The sequence below is a fragment of the Lepisma saccharinum genome, chromosome 2 (assembly GCF_977018435.1).
Source record: "Lepisma saccharinum chromosome 2, izLepSacc3.1, whole genome shotgun sequence".
NCBI classification, from domain to species: domain Eukaryota; kingdom Metazoa; phylum Arthropoda; class Insecta; order Zygentoma; family Lepismatidae; genus Lepisma; species Lepisma saccharinum.
Window position 1 is genome coordinate 43,535,133 of NC_139230.1, and position 19,043 is coordinate 43,554,175.

Genomic DNA, 19,043 nt, shown 5'->3' on the forward strand with positions numbered 1-19,043 from the left:
AGTGGACTTTTAGCATCAAATAAATCAATTTATGAATGTAACAATAACTGCTGATATTATTTATTACTTCGTGTCCTGTTAGGTACAAATTAATGTTTAACAAACATTATAAACTTGGATCTGAGGCACTGAAGTGAACTCCTATCGTGAGGCAAACCAGTAACCCTTTAATTACAAGACGATATCGTCAACCACTGTAGTACCATTTACACCCTTTATTTTTACATCTATTTACAGAGGATACGTAAGTTTTGTATTTCATTATTAATATTTAACTTGTCTAAGGTTGTAACAATATAATGAAAATATTTTTTTAAAAAATAAGTTGTCTCGTACACGATGTTCACTTTATTTTTATTCTTCTTTTTCAGATAAGCATTTTAGAGTTGAACTTTTGTAAAAGAGGACGACAAAATTGATTAACAATGGCAACTGTACACCATCGCAGCTACAGAATGCTATGAAATACAAATCGCCAATGAGGATTGTGTGAAATTTACATAACAGAGTAATATACGCTCTTTGGAGTGCATAGGCCTACATTGTTTTTCGTTTCTCCAGACAACTTGGTGCAATGGTGAAGATTTACTAGACATCAAGAGTCCATAATCAGCACAAGAAATGATGATGTATGTACGTATTAATACCGCGGTGGCTCAGTCGGTAACGCGTCTGACTACCATGCTAAAGGTCCCGGGTTCGATCCCCGGGCGGTTCAAATCCGGAACGCCCACCCAGCGTCGAATAACATGGGTACCTGGGGAAACCTGGGGGGTAAAGGCGGTCAGGGGCGTGATGCTGATCACATCACCCCCACTCACGACCGGATCAAGAAAGTGTGGGGCGTTACCCCCACACCCCCTATACGCCTTCATGGCGTGGTGCTAAGCACAGGGGAACACTTTACTTTACGTATTAATATCAGGCTGCAAGTAGGCAGAAATTGTGAATTATATTCTAGAGCAACTAAAAGAAAAAACAGTGCCTGTGGTGCGATTTGTTTGTCTTGTGTACTAATGAATGGCAAATAATCATTGAGATATTTGTTAGTTGCAATTTTAAGGGATATTTTTAACCAAAACGTAGGACATTCAGTTCGTCCTGAACTGGATGAGTCTCGCACAGCAAGAAGCATACCTCTCAGAGAACCAGATAATGATTTACAGGTTACGAGGAGAAAAAGTACCAAGATACATTAAAACAAAATATAAACGTAAATTTTGATGATATCCTAAGTATCTAATTTTAGTAGTCTCGGTAAGCAGAATATGTTGTACGTACTTATGACTTTTTAAACTAATGACTATTGTTTTGTATTTGAGGAAACTAGTTAAATATGTTTCACAACAACGATAACACTTTTCACCGATGACCACCTTAAGTTTCATAAAATTATAATTTAGTTAATATATGCTTATATATAAATATATAATTTAAACTAATTCTCTGTTACTTAAAAATGAAGATCAGGCTTTTATTTTTGTTTGGAAAAATATATTTTTGTAGGAATGTTGATCAACCAAGAACTTGTGTATTCCTAAGAACATTGTCGGAGATTGCATGTGTATGTACTCATGTCGTAAGCCTACTAATATAAATAAGGTAGGGGCACATGCAGTTGTTGGTTTTTGGTGATGGAAATATAACACTAAATTGTAGATATAGTTACCAATTACCTTTCTGTGCATAAAGTGTACTTAAAACAAAAAATTAAAAAACATTATTATTATTATTATTATTATTATTATTATTATTATTATTATTATTATTATTACAATTATAATGATCTTCATTCTTTCAGTCTGGCATTTGCTTGACAATATTGCGAATTTTCGGCTCAAGAAAATTCTTTTCCATGCAAAAAAGTAAAGAAAAACTAACACTTAATTTAGTCACTAGTTATTTGGAGGATTAACAGAGTCACAGTTACTAATTTCAAAAAGTAACTAGTGTTAATTGAAAATCTTGTCGCTTGTTAATGTAATTAATACGTTACTTCCAAGGACTGAATATCAGCCAAGGCCGCTTAAAGGATTTTTTCTCAGGGAGGTAGTAGTGCTCAGAGTGGGGAGAACGTGGAGTGATGACATCCTACAATTAAGGAAATACTCATAAATCTTCCCCTTCTAGGATAATTTTCGCGGCATACCACCACCCACTGAACGTTCTCCATGTTGTCCATACAAGCTTCAGCTCACCTTTCCCCAAACTGAGTGAAGCATCCTCCTCAGATAGGAATTTCCACTTCGAGCTCTTGGGGTGCGGCAGAGTAAGATTTCTTATCTTGCCCTTCAGTAATAAAAGCTCACATTTTACGTTTTATTATTATTATTACTATTGTTTTACAAATCAAAGATTTGGAATTTAATTTAATATACCATGGTGTTGAACTTCAGACCTGAGTCCGCTTATCGAACTGCAAACTGAACTCGAATTGCTTCCTTTCCATGAACATCAATCATTTTGCTAATGAACAGTTCTTTGTTCTTTGCACTTTCTTTTAGATATATTATTTTATAAGATGCCTCTTAATTTTCAGTCTTCCGTGGCATCCCTCGATCATGTTTTTACGCTACAATTTCACAATTCGAATTACATGAAGTTTTTCCAGATATCCCAGGGGAGAAAGTGCTCCCTGGCCTCCTTTTCTACGGACGTCCTTGAAAATTAGCATTACGAGTGAATTTTAAGCATTTATGCAATAATGTTTTTGTTTCTTTAAAAAACCAACCCCCGTGGCGGATTGGTTAGCACAACGCGCTACGATGCCAGGGGTCCCGGGTTCAAATCCTGGCCTGGGTATGGATGTTTCTGAGTGCCCATTCATCGTTTTCTTCACATCATCACTCATCCCCATCTTTGCAAATTAGCCAAAAGTGGCACAAGAACCGAAGTAAGATATAACAAATCAGTCAATCAATCTACTTCTTTAAAAAGTAACATATGTATAAAATCTAGTGTGTCTGTAACTTTATTTTTAATTTAACAAATTTCAAAACATATATTACGAAACTAAAACGAATACATTACGTGGTTTCTAAAATACTCACCTCTCTTTTGTCTTTCTCTTGGAAAATGGTATCTATTTTGGAAATCATCTAAACCTGAAATGTCTACCCAAGAAAACTTTGAGCTAATACTAACGATCACCATCACACGCAAGCAAAGAAATTCCCGGAAAAAACACGTCTTACTGACTTCTATTGTAGACCCAAGACTCTTATGTTCTATTTTTTTCCAAAATTGTTGTATTTCTGTAAATTGTTTTAAGAATGAAACATAACTCCAGAAATAGTAAGTCCAAAGAACTCAATCTTTAGTCACTGATAAGGCAAAGGACTGGAGAACATGAACGTCCGCAGGATTCTTTCCATGGAGGGGCAAGGAAGGTATTTTTTTCCAGGTGTTGTTCCCTAAAAAAACATTGCTTAAATTTGAATGTATGATGTTCATGCAACAATCAACACATATTATTGTGGCTAAAATGAAATTATATGTGTGAAATACATAATTTTTGGTTGACTTTCATTTTCCAGGGGGGCTACGCCCCCCTTGCCCCCCTTCTGGACGCCCATGCTGGAGAATGACTAGAGAGTAACTAAGAGAAATATTGATATAGACGGTGTTAAAGGCGGAGCTACTGCGGAGCATGCGCACTCGTCTGGTCCCCCTCGAACATCCGGTTACGCTTAGGATGCTACGGACGTTAATACGAAAGGGCAAAGTGATGATTCTTTTACAAGGAAATAGGGTGTCAGCTGTGTAGCATATGGTTGCACAGTTCGATCGGGAACACATTTATTGAGTCAAGTGTCACTTCGTAGGTTTCCGAAGGACGTAGAGAGACGAAACCTGTTGATACAAGCAGAACGAGAAAGGACTGGTACCCGGAAAGGATTTTTACGACTTGCGTTTTGTTACAAACATGTTGATCGTTTATCTGCGTATTGTGTTGTGGTGAAAAGTATGCCTCTTAGTGAGGTTTCAAACCGAAGCGACACGCGACAGCAGTGGTTCGTACCGAAGTGACAAGCCACACAGGCCCATTTAGTCTATAAATAAGCATTTACCGCCCATGGGAAATCAAGTCTCAGACGGCACAATACACGCCATTGGGAATTCTAGCGACACGTGCAGCTTGTCGTGTCGCTTCGGTTTGAAAAATTCCATTGATCACTGAGAATTCACTTATTTTAAGTGGCACGGAGATTACACACCGAAGCGACAAGCAACAGCCCCTTTACTCTAAAGGAAACAATTCATCTTGCATACGAGTACAACAGAGCGAGGCGACAAGATGTATGGTACTGAGAAAACAACAGTCCAGTCCAAGCGACACGTAATGAAGCTTTCAGACTGCAGCGATACGTGTCTCTTGGAAATCAATATTAAAAAACAATACCTTCCGAACGACAAATTGCAGGTGTCGCTTGTCGCTCGGACTGGGCCGCTTTATCAATACCGTGCATTGTGTTGCCCCGGCCTGTTATTTGCGCAAGCGTGACTTGTGAATCGTTTGCTTTAGATCGAATGCTTCTGTGCGAAACCCCTATATCGCTTGTCGCTTCAATCTGAAAACTCCCTTGTTGCTTGAAGTAAATTCGTGCAAGTGAAAGTGGCATGCCATATCATAGGTTTTCCCTAAATCGCTCAGGCGGAAAGGCGACGTTGAAAGCACATATATTTACTAGCATTTGTTATGTGTCATTACTTCTGCAGATTTGTTGGCAAAGATTCACTTAAGCATACTTTATAATATACTGATATCACTTGTTTTATAGAATTATCTTTCTCTCACTTTTCCATTTACAAAATAATTCAATATATTTAAACGTTCGTCGTGCGTGTACATGAGATACTTGTATGTACGTAGACTCTGTAGTTTTACGTAGTGTGCTATACAACTGGCGGCCACAAAGACACGTCATATTTTAATAATCTGCTCTGCAGTTGATCATCCGACGGATTGTAGACGTCCACTCCTTCATAGTAGAACTTTAACAAATACCTTTCTTGACTATCGTCGCATAACTGTTGAAAACAAATGCTCATTTCTTACTTCGTATGCTGGTGAATCTGCACTGGCAACAACGGGGACTGGCCTAAACTGGAAGTTCCGGGGGGACCGGGCAAGACTTCACCAATGTTTATGTTTACATTTTTAACACGGTCTATATTGAAGACGGAACTTCCTGCTGCAAATTTATGAAGAAAATATGGTAAAGATTTCTGATAAAAGCGAGAAATGTCTTCAAGTAGTGTTGTACAAAATGGATTATCTGTAAGTATCTTTAATAGGTGGGTTTCATGTGACGCCAGGATAGGCACAACCGCCATGTTTGCAGCCAATTTTCTTTGTTGTTTGCAAGGAATTATCCACCACATAGCGTTCGTAACATCTGCACCAACTACAAGTTTATTTTAAATCACGAATGTCTGTGTTAGCATCTTCTGTCCGCCGCTTGAATTCCGTATGCTTACAAGAACTGGACTCAATCATGGCTGCTCGAAGTCAAAATTCAACAGTTTGTGAAACACACCTATTATCTCGTAGTCAACGCAGCAGTTGCTTCAAACGTAATTGTATTATTCTTACTTGCTCTGTTTGGTGTATGAACTAACCACGCGATTGTTTTCATTTTTTGTTAATATTTTGGAATATTTTGAACTTTTACTACTTTCCATTGCTGATACACTCCCTCTTTTTTTCTGATAAGAGTATCTAACTGATCACTGCTGCACACCTACGAATTTTGTCTAAATTCCACTAATCACCTGACGTCATCTTTCATCAGTAAATACCCTGATCGACCAACCTGTATGTACTTATCTTGATTATGCGCGTAGATCTGGCAATATGGCACTCGGTTGCCATGACAAATGGTGCTGCCATCGGTTATCGAAAAATTACCCCAAAATCACCTTTAGTACGGCCTTCATAAGAGTAGAATAGTAGTAATAATAACTACGACGGTTATAGATGCTATTGTACGTACAATAACAAATTACTAAACTAATTATATATTCGAAATTTATTATTATTATTTATTTTTTCATGCTATTCGATCCACAATCCGAGTGAATATCCAGTACAAGTATTTTCCATTAATTCTTTTACATTTTATAGTTATAATACTGAAATGCACAGTTATTGTATTTTATTATTAACTTTTGCAAGTGTCGTTCAAGAAAATACTTTAGATGTTAGTAAAAATGTTATTAATGAAGTTTACATTGTGTGATCTCTAGGGGTGTGCGGGACAGAATTTTTTTGGTCGGGACGGGAATTTTTTTAAATCTCGACATTAGGGAAGGGAAAAATCGCAATTTCTCGACAATGTCGGGAAATTTTCGGGACGGAAAATGTTCAAAATTTCCCGTAGCTCTAGAAATCTCGAATTCTACTCGTCATATTCACTTTAAGTGATTGTTTTCGCATTTCTGGTGCAAAAAAGAACAATTTTCTATAAGTTCCAGACATTTACAATGCAGAAAACGTCGAGAATTAACGACTTTTAAAAATGACCATTCGGTATTTCCCGACTGCTCGGGATCCCGAAAAGTGGGGAATTCATTTTCCGAAGTCGGGATCGGGACGGGGAATTTTTTTCCCGATCTCGGTCCCGACTTTTCGGGGTCCCGCACACCCCTAGTGATCTCACATGAAATTATAATTTTTGGAATTCTGAATTATTATAAACAGTTCCAATTTTTAAATTTAATCCACACATGTGAGGTTAGACAATTATAATCCTCGAAACACGTAAGATATTTTCATTTGATTTATTCCGGTGATGTAGTGTCGACTATAGAGCTTATTCTCCGGTGTTTGTGTCCAGTCTTTTCGCTTTACTGCCTGAATTTACTGATTTTTCCGTATCGGATCTGTCTAAAAACTGTACACAGATACCCAAGAAAAAAATATTTGTTCCCAACCTCATGATGTAACCAGAAGCCACACAATGATTGTCGTATTTTCTTTAAGACACTGCATTTACTCCATGTTATTTATATCAAAACCGGAAGTTAAGTTCCCGCCCGCGCCAATGAAGCACAGAAATGTAAACATCCGGTGAATTCGCGATTAAAATTAACCGATATGCCATCTGGTGGGTTTTTCAGGAAGTACTCTAAGTAGGATACGTTGTGTTGAAGTCGTTTAAAGCATGGGGAATATGCGACAGACTAAGGTGTACTGTTCAGGTTTTTTTTTGCTCTAAATCGTTTTATGGGTCAGAACAAATTAAAAGTTTTCATGTGTTTCCACCCCGTGGAATCAACAAAATGAAATTTGTTAATAAATCAGGGAAAAAGTAATTGACAGAAGATTGTATGGGGGATATAACACTGTAATTCGGCAAGGAAATTACGAAGAATGCACGAGTCTGCTTACTTTATTTTTCGAGAGATAAATATATATTACCATGAAAGTAAAGTTTTAAATTGTACTTTATAAATAAAGCTTTTCTTCGAAAAATCATGAAGCGTCTTACCCAATGCGTCCATGTATTACCGGTATTACGTATGTGTGAAAACAGGTGCAAGTCGATTAAGAGAGAAGATGAAAATAGTTTGAGAATAAATTAATGTCAAATGTAACCAGAAAAAAAAGTGGACATGCTAATGTTACTGTTTCATTCAGTACGATGTCCTTTTTCAGTGAGTATAGCCATGTATAGCCTGGTCATGAAATCGTGAATATTATTATTAAACCAGCCTTTCTCTTTCGAGAAAGAACTGCAACGATATGTTCGCAATTTTCTCCTGACCCAGCTTTTCTAGTACATGTCAATTTCAATTCCTTTATTTTCAAATAATTTCCGAGAACCCAAGTTACAATATGACGTGCAGATGATACAGCACTGCTTTGGACAATCAGTGCGTATACATAGTTTCGTCTGCATTTTCCGTGTTATTTTTGCCTATCATAATTAAATGCCTCGTTCTCAGCACAGCTTCACGTTTGTTAGAGTACCTGGAATTCACATCGCATTCGCAATATTTAAAAAAAAAATGCGTAATTTAAACGTTTTTTGCCATACCAGTCATGACAACACGCTGCTATTTTGTACTACTGCTGAATGTAAACAAAGATTTATCCTACTTAGAACCAGTGGCGTAGCGTGATTGTATGAAAGGTCGAAGACTTCCTTAGATAAACCTGACCTGAATATTGGATAAAGAAAACCCAAAGATATTTTAACTAAATAGAATCTACTTGAATCTAAGTCATGTATGGGCATACTCAATTTCAAACACAAAATGCACACACTCTATGTTAACAATAATAGCATATGTATTACTTAATGAAAATTCTAATTTATACTGTAACTCCTCAATCACGTCGTCGTAGAATCGGGAGTTTCTGGTCAATTTCTTTAGCAGCTCCTTTTCCCAAGTCAGATTTCCTTCCCTGAGTCTGTGTGCTGCGTTGAAATGTATGAATCCTCTTCAGTGCAGAAAACGACTTTTCCACCGACGAGCTTGAGGCAGGAACAGTGAGGAACAATTCTGTTAGTTTGTACACTTGTTCAACAGCTTCATTCAAATGGGTAGTACGCAAGTACTCATGAAGTTCAAACACACTTTTTACTCGATATTTGGCTACAGAATAAATTACCTGTAGCTCAACTTTCAACTGGTAGCAATTGACAAATTTCGCATACAGCTTAGTTAAGTACACAAACTCTTCTTCTGGAAAGGTCATGTCATATTTTTATTCTTATTATTCTTTTTCTCTTACTAAAAAACCATTTGTGGGAAATTCGTAGGATACAATTTGCAAATGCAAATGCATTCGAGAATATTACTCATTATCATGGTTACGATAATTGCGCACATTTTGAAAAGCATACAAAGCAACTTAGTGAAAGGAAAATGTTAAAAAAATCTGTAAATATAACGCTAAGTAGCTAAGTATTACGCGTATGCTTTTAACGTTACGGGCAACTGGGATGCACGCGCCTAACTTTGCGAGCTCTGCCGGATCTAGGATTACCAGATATTCCTCTTTTATCTTTAATTCGCTGCTTCTAATGAAGGTAATATCCAACATTAAACCATCTCTTTGTGAACTTAATAGTTAATTTACACATTTAAAATGATACCCGTTTTGTTAGCTACACCTCCCGTCAAGCATTGTTGAAACAACACGGGAGTCGATTTTCTTGGATCTCTTCCGACCGTGGCGACTCAGCGGGGACAGAAATTCTTGCCAGTTAGCACCCACTCGTAATGCGAATTACAGTGCTTGAGAATCGAGGCGCCCTGTCCCGTTCATCGTAAATCAAGGGTTAAATGCTATGATCTCAGCATTGACGGAAACTGGCTTCTAGACACAGGATAATCAGTATAACCATTTTTACACGGACTCTCAACCTAACCTCTCGACAAGGACTTGTCAAGGCAAATCCTGAACACTTCTATCGTAGCTTCTCGGTAACAGATTCTCCAGCACAAGTTCCAGATACACACTTGTCACTTGAATTCTCAACACCGATTCCAGCGCAACCTCTCAATGACGGAATTTTCGGTACAACTTTTTGACACATACTTGTCACTTGAATTCTCAACACCGACTCTTCTGTCTATCTTATCGAAGCACACTGAACCGCCAAAATTCACCGTTGGGTTAGGGGTTTTTGTCCATGTCCACTTTCTATTGGCTGGCGTGGAGGATGGGTTAGGTTGCAGGGAAGAATGGAAATATTTCACGTTGGGGAGACAAAGGGGCTTCTGGGAGAGAAGCGTAAATATAGCCGTCGCCTTTTGTGGGCAAGGCAAATGACCTTTGCTTGGCTTCTCTGAAACTGACGGGGATTTGGAAACGTGCTGAATGTTCGATAATAATAATAAATGTAGAAGAAAAATGATATATGTAAATATTGATAATAGTGTGCACGTATGGAAATACTAGTACAATTTCTTCCATTCACCCGCACGTAAGTCCTCTCAAGAAGCCTTACAGAGAAACAACTCGAATCAAAACAAGTCCTCAATTGCTTCGTTAAAAGTTCTACTTGCAGTCTGATATTGCTATGTGTGTTCAAGCGATAAATACGTAAATGAAATACGTTTTCTTCAATAATTTCAACTTGTAAGGTGGACTTACAAGCCTTACGTGAGCACTACGCCGCTGCTTAGAACGGCCATATTGGAAGCGACACTAGCGCTCAGGTGGTAATTTTAATCGCGAATAGCCCTCACATATTTATCCCGTTCGAGCTACCCTGTCATTGCGCTTTAATATATTATTTCGTATTTTCAGGAGAACGTAATTTCCGAAAACGTGGCTTGCTACATAATCTTAAAGCTTTGCTAAACACATTTCATTATTGATAAGCTCATACTTTTGTTGGAAATAACGTTTGAGTAAGACGCTCCAATGGGACTGTTCATTGCCAAACTTTTCCGCTAGAGGCACCAACCCTGTTGTGTCCCTAAAGAATTTCGCTCGTCATCTGTTTGCCCTAAGCTTTACATTGGAGCGCGATATGATGGCTATTCAAACGTCATTTTCAACAAAAATAAAAAACTTCTCGTGTAAATCGATAACTAAATTTTGTTTAGCAAACCTTTAAGATTATGTAGCAAGTCATAAGTATCTGAAAATCACATTCTCCTGGAACTAAGAATTAATAAATTAAAGCGCAACGGCAGGGTAGCTTAGACGGGCTAAATATAGTATGTTTATGCACAAAGAGCACTCAACTTGGCGTAATTTTGGTCGTCCCTAGATGTCATGGGTCTACAATACAAAAATTTAGATTTTTACACTACGTTTTTATGATTCCTCGCGTTGCGACTTGCGAGTATGTGTATTCAACGGCGGGAGTAGGAATCGGAGAAACTCACCAAATTACAAAAAAAAAAATATTTAAGTGAGTAAGCGCATGTAACAACAAAATATAAACAATTGAAGAACCTGTCTTAAAATATTATTACATACATAAACTGGCAACATTGTCGTAAAGTAAATATTCCAGACTGACATTTTTTCTGACACCGACAAAAGCGAAGAGGAGGACTGTTCCGGTACCCTCCTGAGGCAAAACGAGGAAAGGGCCCTGAGCCCACGCAAGGAAGACTTCGCGTCGCGACAAAGACAGTTACAGCGGGAGGAGGAGGCGGGTTATTGCCATGCCTGTTTAGCCGCCACAGTTGCCGGTGATCCTTACCGGATACAGATCAGTGTTGCCATATTCAATTGACAGAAAAGAGCTAAGTCGCCTAATCGGGTCTATCTTACTCTGAAGGTGTCCACTCACACTGGGGAAAAGCAGACTACCAAGTGATATTTTGTATTTACACTAAATATCAACGACTACGAAAGTCCTCTTTGTCCTTCTTCGACATCATGGGCGAGAAGGAGAGTAGAGGGATGGGGATTTTCAAGGGGTCCGCTGTCCTTCTAAAAATGTTAACCTAAAATTCTATATTTCACACATATAATATTATTTCGGTTACAGGAATTTGTGATAATTGTTGAAAGGGCCGATTGAGATTGACATACGTTGTCGCTGGAATGTGATAATTTCGGATTGAAGCAATGTTTTTGAGGTAGCAGCAGCACTGTTTTTGGGTGAAAACATTACTTAGAAGCATAATTTCCCGATTGTTATCTTAGCATGCTCTGAAGTGTCAGATGTCGCAGGTTCGAATCCTCAGCAAGAAATGGTTATTTCAATGTTTTTTGTTATTATTTTACTTGCATAATTATAAAAAATAATGATTTACATACACAAAATAATAATAATTTTATTTCAATAATTCACCACGCATCCTCATAGTCACGATTACGATTATCCTATAAAGCGAAAGCCTTAAAGGTAGCAAGGAACGTAAAATATACGAAATAGTAGTGGTGTCAGAAATGAGATTTCTGTGGATTTAGCGAAACATGGGAGTGGGAGTAGTTAGGAAACAGATTAAGACTAAATCTACTCTACATACGTCTTGCTTGAAACGAAAAGTTTCGCGATTTTGGCAAATCTGGTTTGAAAAGAACTAAGATGGCAACAGTAGTGGAACTTGACTTCTTGCAGTGTAAAGTCACCGAAGGAAATATTGACTATTGGGGAAGCGCCGATGCTGTGAGGGGAGGGGACAAGGAGGGTGCTTCACGTGGTACAAAAGTAAACAACGGTTGGCGGGATGGACTGTGCAATGCGAGTTTTGTGAGTGGTGTCCTTCGTCTTTGTGTTGTTTTCGGGCATTGTCAATTAATTAACAAACGGTGTTAATTATTTCGATGTTTCTGTAAGTATCAAATTACGTATTTCTTTATTAGGCTAATGTTTATTGTGTCAACAACCAATGTTTGCGATTTCACTTCAGTGATTATGCCAACATTTTTTTCCTGATTAATAACTTTACCAAAATCTAGTATTGAATTGCAGTCGTACCAGAATAATATTAGTGTTCGATACCCGGTGGAGGCACAAGTGGTTCGGACCCCACTTTAAACTGTAGGTCCAGTCCCGATTAACCTTACTGTGCATAAAGTGGACTTAAAACACCAAATCAATCAATCAGAATACTATTATACGAACTACTTGAAAGACATGAGGTTGGAGGCGCCCAATTCTTACGGTAACACTTTTAAAAATCCCACGCCACGCCACTGTTATACACTCTGCCCTATCCGATAACTTTATATTAACATATGTTTTCTTTGTATTAAGCAGACATTTCTTCCCGTATTTTCGTCCTTTTTTGTTTTGGGTTACAACAATTTTAAAATTACAATTCCTGTAAATAAAAAAGGGCTAACATAGTTTTTGTAATAACTATTCTTCTTGATAAATGTGTATGTATACATGAGGAAAAGTATGATATCACGTAAAAAAATGGAGTTAATAACAATAACAACTATAAAAATAAAAGTACAGTCGCGTGTATTATTCTATACCAGATTCACAAGAATAAAGCACTTAAATTGTGAAAATTGCAAATAACGTAAGCAAGTGCTGTGCTAAACTTTAAGGCGTTTTTGAGTTTTGTTGTTGACGATCGTCTTATTAAAATTCTTAGTTTCACAGCACTGATTATTTATCTATCATGTTCCGACATAATTTCTGAGGTTAATATGAAATTAAACTTGCATAACAGCTGGTTCAGCATCAAATTCCTCATGTATTTAAATGGTAGAACAATTGCCCATCAAAATCGTGGTGCTGCCACTAACAAAAGTTTGACTTGGCCAGGCTACAACGCCTGTAGCCAGGCCCATGTAAAGCTTAGGGCAATCAAATGACGAACGAAATTCGGTATCGGAAATTGAGAGTTGGAAATCCTGGTGTGACGTCAGCGAGCGCGCGAATTACTGCAGACGATGTTTTGTTGAATATGATAGAACTAAGTGCATGTTTTGAGAGTTTTAAAACATTTCAAGCGTTTAGTGAAAATAATGGTAAATAACTGTGCTTGACGTTAGGACTTAAAAATGTTGACTTGTGTTCTTTTCGTTCAGTTCGTTGCTTTGCTTGTAATAAATTGTGCTACGATAGTCAAGAAAGGTATTTGTTAAAGTTCTACTATGAAGGAGTGGACGTCAAGTATCCGTGAGATGATCAACTGCAGAGCAAATTATTAAAACATGACGTGTCTTTGTGGCCGCCAGTTGTACAGCATACTACCACTACGTATCTTATGTACACGCACGACGAACTCAAAACGTACGAAAGTTTAGATATATTCAATTATTTTGTAAATGGAAAAGTGGGGGAAAGAGAATTCTATAAAACTAGTGATATTATTATATTATAAAGTATGCTTAAGTGAATCTTTGCCAACAAAGCTGCAGAAGTAATGACACATGCAAATGCCAGTAAATATGTGTGCTTTCAACTTCGCCTTTCCGCCTGAGGGATTTAGGGAGAACCTATGATGAACCTTTCACTTGCATCAATTTACTTCAAACAACAAGGGAGCTTTCAGACTGAAGCGACAAGCGATGTCGAGATTTCGCACAGAATCATTCGATCCAAACTATTGAACACGCTTGCGCAAATAACAGGCCGGAGCAACACAATGCACAGTATTGATAAAAGGGTCCAGTCCGAGAGACATGAAAGCGAGAAGCGAAACCTGAAATTTGTTGTGTCGCTTTAACTTGGAACCTTATCGGAATGGTTTGTGGGGCTATCTGTCAGCTAGTCGTGCATAATGTACAATTTGCAAACGTGACGAACACAATAGTAGGTATTTTTCAGTGAAGTAGGTTGGAAACACTGATATTCGAAAACAAAAGAAGCTATATCATTCGCAAAGTAAGCAATATCGCACGGTTTACGTGTGCTCGGTAGCACTTAGAAAAATGCGTTATTTTAGTAGAAAAAGTGTTTGTTTTCATGTAAAAAGCATAATGGCACCTTGAACTATGTTCCGCAATACACAATTGATAAGTACGAACCATGCGAAACACAAAATATCCGATTTTTATGTGTCTACTATCTATGAAACTGGTGCCGTTAATATTTGTTTTCCTTGTATTAGCAGACATTTTCCCCCTTGTTCTTTCGTCTTCTAGTTTTTTTGTTACAACACTGTTACATTCGTGTAAATAAGAACATTCTAAACATTAAAGACAAGACATCAATGTTTTGCAATAGTTCTACTTCTCAATAAATGTGTATATGTATAAAAATGGATCGATCATGTTTACTAGGCATGTCAAAATGAGTGGTATGTTATAATGGTCAATTCTTAATAACAACTACAAAAATAAAAGTACAGTAGTGTAGAATTATTATGTATTACCAGTATTGGTAACAGTTTAGTATATCAGAAACACATTAAAATCATATATTTTGTGTTTCGCATGGTTCGTACTTACCAATTGTGTATTGCGGAATATAGTTCAAGGTGCCATTATGCTTTTTACACGAAAACAAACACAATTTTTCACATACAGAGTGATTTCTTTGATTCCTTCCTCGCTTCCGTAACCCACAATATGGCGGCCACATCTTGACTCAAGTTGTGGGTAAGCAGTGTTTCCAACCTTCTTCACCGAAAAATACCTACTATCGTGTTCGTCACCGGTGGAAATTGTACATTATGCATGGGTAGCTGATGGATAGTTCCACAAACTAGTCACGGATAGCCCACGAACCATTCACGGATAGCCCCACAAACCATTAGGCATGGTAGCTGATGGATAGCCCCACGAACCATTTCCAATAAGGTTAGGGTAGGTTTGGTTAGGTTAAGCAAGCATAGTGTTTGAAACACTGACGGGGGGTTACGTCACGAAACTTATGTTGCATCCGGTTTAGGTACGGGAGAAAATTAAAACAATGGTAATTTTGTGTCGATGAGGTATTTCTCTTGAAAAATAGCCATATTTTAACTTGGTCAAGTCAAGATAACTGGTACTCTTAATGGCAATCTGAAAACATTGAGATGCAATTAAACTGACAATATATAAATCTTTATCCACTCTTTCTTCTACGTACTTGTCATTAGTGAAACAATATTTAACCAATACCGATGGTTTATCAACCTTTGCTTTATCTAACTGTAAAGGAGATTGAGAATTATGCTTTTTCCTCCTCCAAAGTGAACACCACTCTGATTGGCAGATCTATTTTGCTGCAGCTCGTATTTGTTGCAGAGCTACCATCTTAATTTCAGGAGATGCTGGACTTTGCCAGATTTCATTTTTTTTTCTTTTTAATGTGGACTACCTTGGTAGGGAAAAGGTCTGCATGTTATGAATGATGATAGAGAACAACCTGGTTCAGCCTGGTTTGGGCAGTTGCACAATTTGTCACTTTTGATCAACTGATAACAATCTTGGAACCCAGCATAATGGGATCTTATGCATGCTGAGAACCCTATTGAGGATGTGCTGAACACATGCTCATCATTTCTTCAAAGCTTCAGCAATTGGCTTGGTAGTTGGATACCAACTTTTACCGCTATGTCGTGAACTTATTCACCATCTCATTGGATGCTGAGATGCAATGTAACCCAGCACGGGTTCATCTTCAAGCTAGTTTATGTCGTCATGGATCTCTTTCAGTGATGCCTTTTTGTTTATACATTGATCAAGTGTTTGTTTTCAGCCTGTACCTCACATCTGTATCTTTTTAGATCTCCACCAAACACACATGAATCATTTAATTCTACTAATGAAAACAGTACGAGTATTATGAGGGCTATTCAGAAATCAACTTCCGAATGGCTATAAATAGAACACAAAATGAGAGAGAATTTTTGTATTGAATGCAAAAGATACATGAATAGTCACACTATTTTTTCTGCATTTCCACATTTGAGTACTTGTTGTACAGTGGTATGAGTTTGTGCAGTCCATCCTCATTGAATGATGCTGCCTGGGTCATCAATCAGGTATTCACGGAATCCATGAGCTCCTTATTGTCTTCAAATCACTGAGCAGCCAACCAGAACTTCATCTTGGGAAAGAGATGGAAATCACCTGGTGACAATTCTGGGATGTTGGGAGGATGATAAAAAAAATTCCCAGTGGAACTTCTTCATAATAGTCTGTGTGCAGGCAGCAGTGTGGTGCTTTGTATTATCGTGCAGGAGAATTACACCTTTGCTGAGCATCTACATGATGTTTGTTTAGGATCAACCTTCAAAGCTTCTGCAGCATTTGACAATACACATCTAATATGATTGTGGTCATAGGTTCTGTAAACTCCCTCATCAACATTCCTCTACGAAACCAAAAAACAGTTGCCATCATTTTTCGGTTCAACAGTGTTGAATTTTTTGGGCTTGTTGGGAAAATGAGTGTGCATCCACTGTTTTGACTGTTCCTTGAACTCTGCATTCATGAACTTAACCCATGTCTCATCTCCAGTCATGAATCTGTCCAGAAATTCATCTCCATCTCCCTGCTGAAGGAACATCAAAGCCGAAGCCATTCTCTGAGCTCTGTGATTGTCAATGACATGTTTTGGTATCCACCATGCACAGACACAGAACATGTGCAAACCTAATCTCTGTAACAATTCCATAGAGAGTCATCCTGGAAATTTGAGGAAATCCTCAAGGAGCTGTGAAATTGTGAAACAGCATATTAGTCGCACAATTCCTTCAATTTGTTGGACAAGTTAATTGGTCACAATTGAAGGTTTTCCTTGACCTACCTCACTATGCACATATGCATACCCAGGCTTAGATTTCCTGCACCAGTCTCTCACAGCACTATCACTCATAACGTCATTGCCATAAACACAACACAATTGGTGGTGAATTTCAGCTGCGTTGATTCCTGCTTGAAGGAATAAAATCTCACCACGCGCCTCACAACTGGAGGGAGCAGTAATATGAGCATTCGTGTTCGTTGATTCCTACTGATGCACTGTTGAAGCTAATGGTCGCGCAATTTCTTCAATTTGTTGGACAAGTTAATTGGTCACAATTGAAGGTTTTCCTTGACCTATCTCATTATGCACATATGCATGCCCAGGCTTAAATTTCCTGCACCAGTCTCTCACAGCACTATCACTCATAACGTCATTGCCATAAACACAACACAGTCGGTGGTGCATTTTGGCTGCGTTGATTCCTGCTTGAAGGAATCAAATATCGCACCACACGCCTCACAACTGGAGTGAGCAGTAATATGAGCATTCGTGTTTGTTGATTCCTACTCATGCACTGTTAAAGCTAACTGTGGTTGTGTGTGGAATGCCATTACACATTACATCTGGCTACCGTGCACTGCGGTGATATATTGCTTTTTACGAGCCAATTGGAAGTTGATTTCTGAATAACCCTCATATTTTGTTTACATCTTTTTAAAAGTGTTAGAGATGTATTACCAAATGGAGGTAGTGTATTATGTTGTGATATCTCCTAACTGGTGCTGAGCTAACACTTTACTTGAGCTAGAAATTCTCACAGCTAGTTATGTCACTGAAACTGCAAAAATAAGTTTCAAACATTGACAGACCATTGCAGGAATTGGGAACCACAAGAGGAAAACTACAATAAGTAATCTGTTAATAATTTATTACCCTTAATGGTGGGTTGACAAATGTAAAATTCAAACATGACAGAACAAACATATCCAGTTTTTTACAGGAACAATTTATTATAATGCCAGGATAAAATGAAATAATTTTCACTAAGTTTGAAAGCAGCAGTTATTAAAAATCTTTGCAGTACAATATTCAACACAAATGCAAAATGTACTATAGAGCGACCACATGGAAAAAAAACCTTGGACGAAAACTCCCCTTGCAGCTTTCCCTTCTTCCATTCAGTTCGGGCCATAAAGAAGCATGGCCCACTCTCCTCCTCCCCTCCTCATGGGAGTACGGTGAACAGGAGTCTGTACAGGTTTCTTTGCTTGTGGTTCCACTCTACCAGCATAATACCAGACTTCTAACAGTATTTTGATATATGAAAGACCGCATATTGAAATTTGTTCAATATCACTCCAAATACCTACCACACACACAAATTCTCTCTCTCACTCTCTTTGGAAAAAATGTATATGAATGTTCTCACACAATGAAGCCACTTTTTTAGTGAACATAAATTGAAAACACAAATAACATGGTAAGCAAAAATGTAATCAGAGACGTAGCTGCCACCCCCGCAATGCGGTGGGGCCCCGCAATGTGCTCCTGAAATTTTATGTAATAGCAGAAATTTCAAAGTTAGTGTCGCCGAAAAAAACCTATTTGCGAAACAGTAATCTGTTTCCCAATAACATCATGTAATGACGTCTGCGATAATAAGTAGTGGAGTATTGTCTCAGGCAGAGGGGCCCCGGGCAACTTGTTATGGATCCCCTCTGAAATGCAGAATTAACGTACTTGCTCGCAGATGGCCATCGATAGGAAAACATCCCTCATCTCACACCTTTATAGCTACGCAGTTTGTCGTAAACGTATTATAGTGTGTCAATTGTCTACAGTTATGAAACCTGTAGAAATATTCAGTTGCTCTTCCAGTCGATTCCTTATTTCTATACAATAAACATCAAACTTGGTAATTCATGACCTTTTACAGCTAATATTAGTGTTACACGTGATATTTAAAATTTAACTTCACAT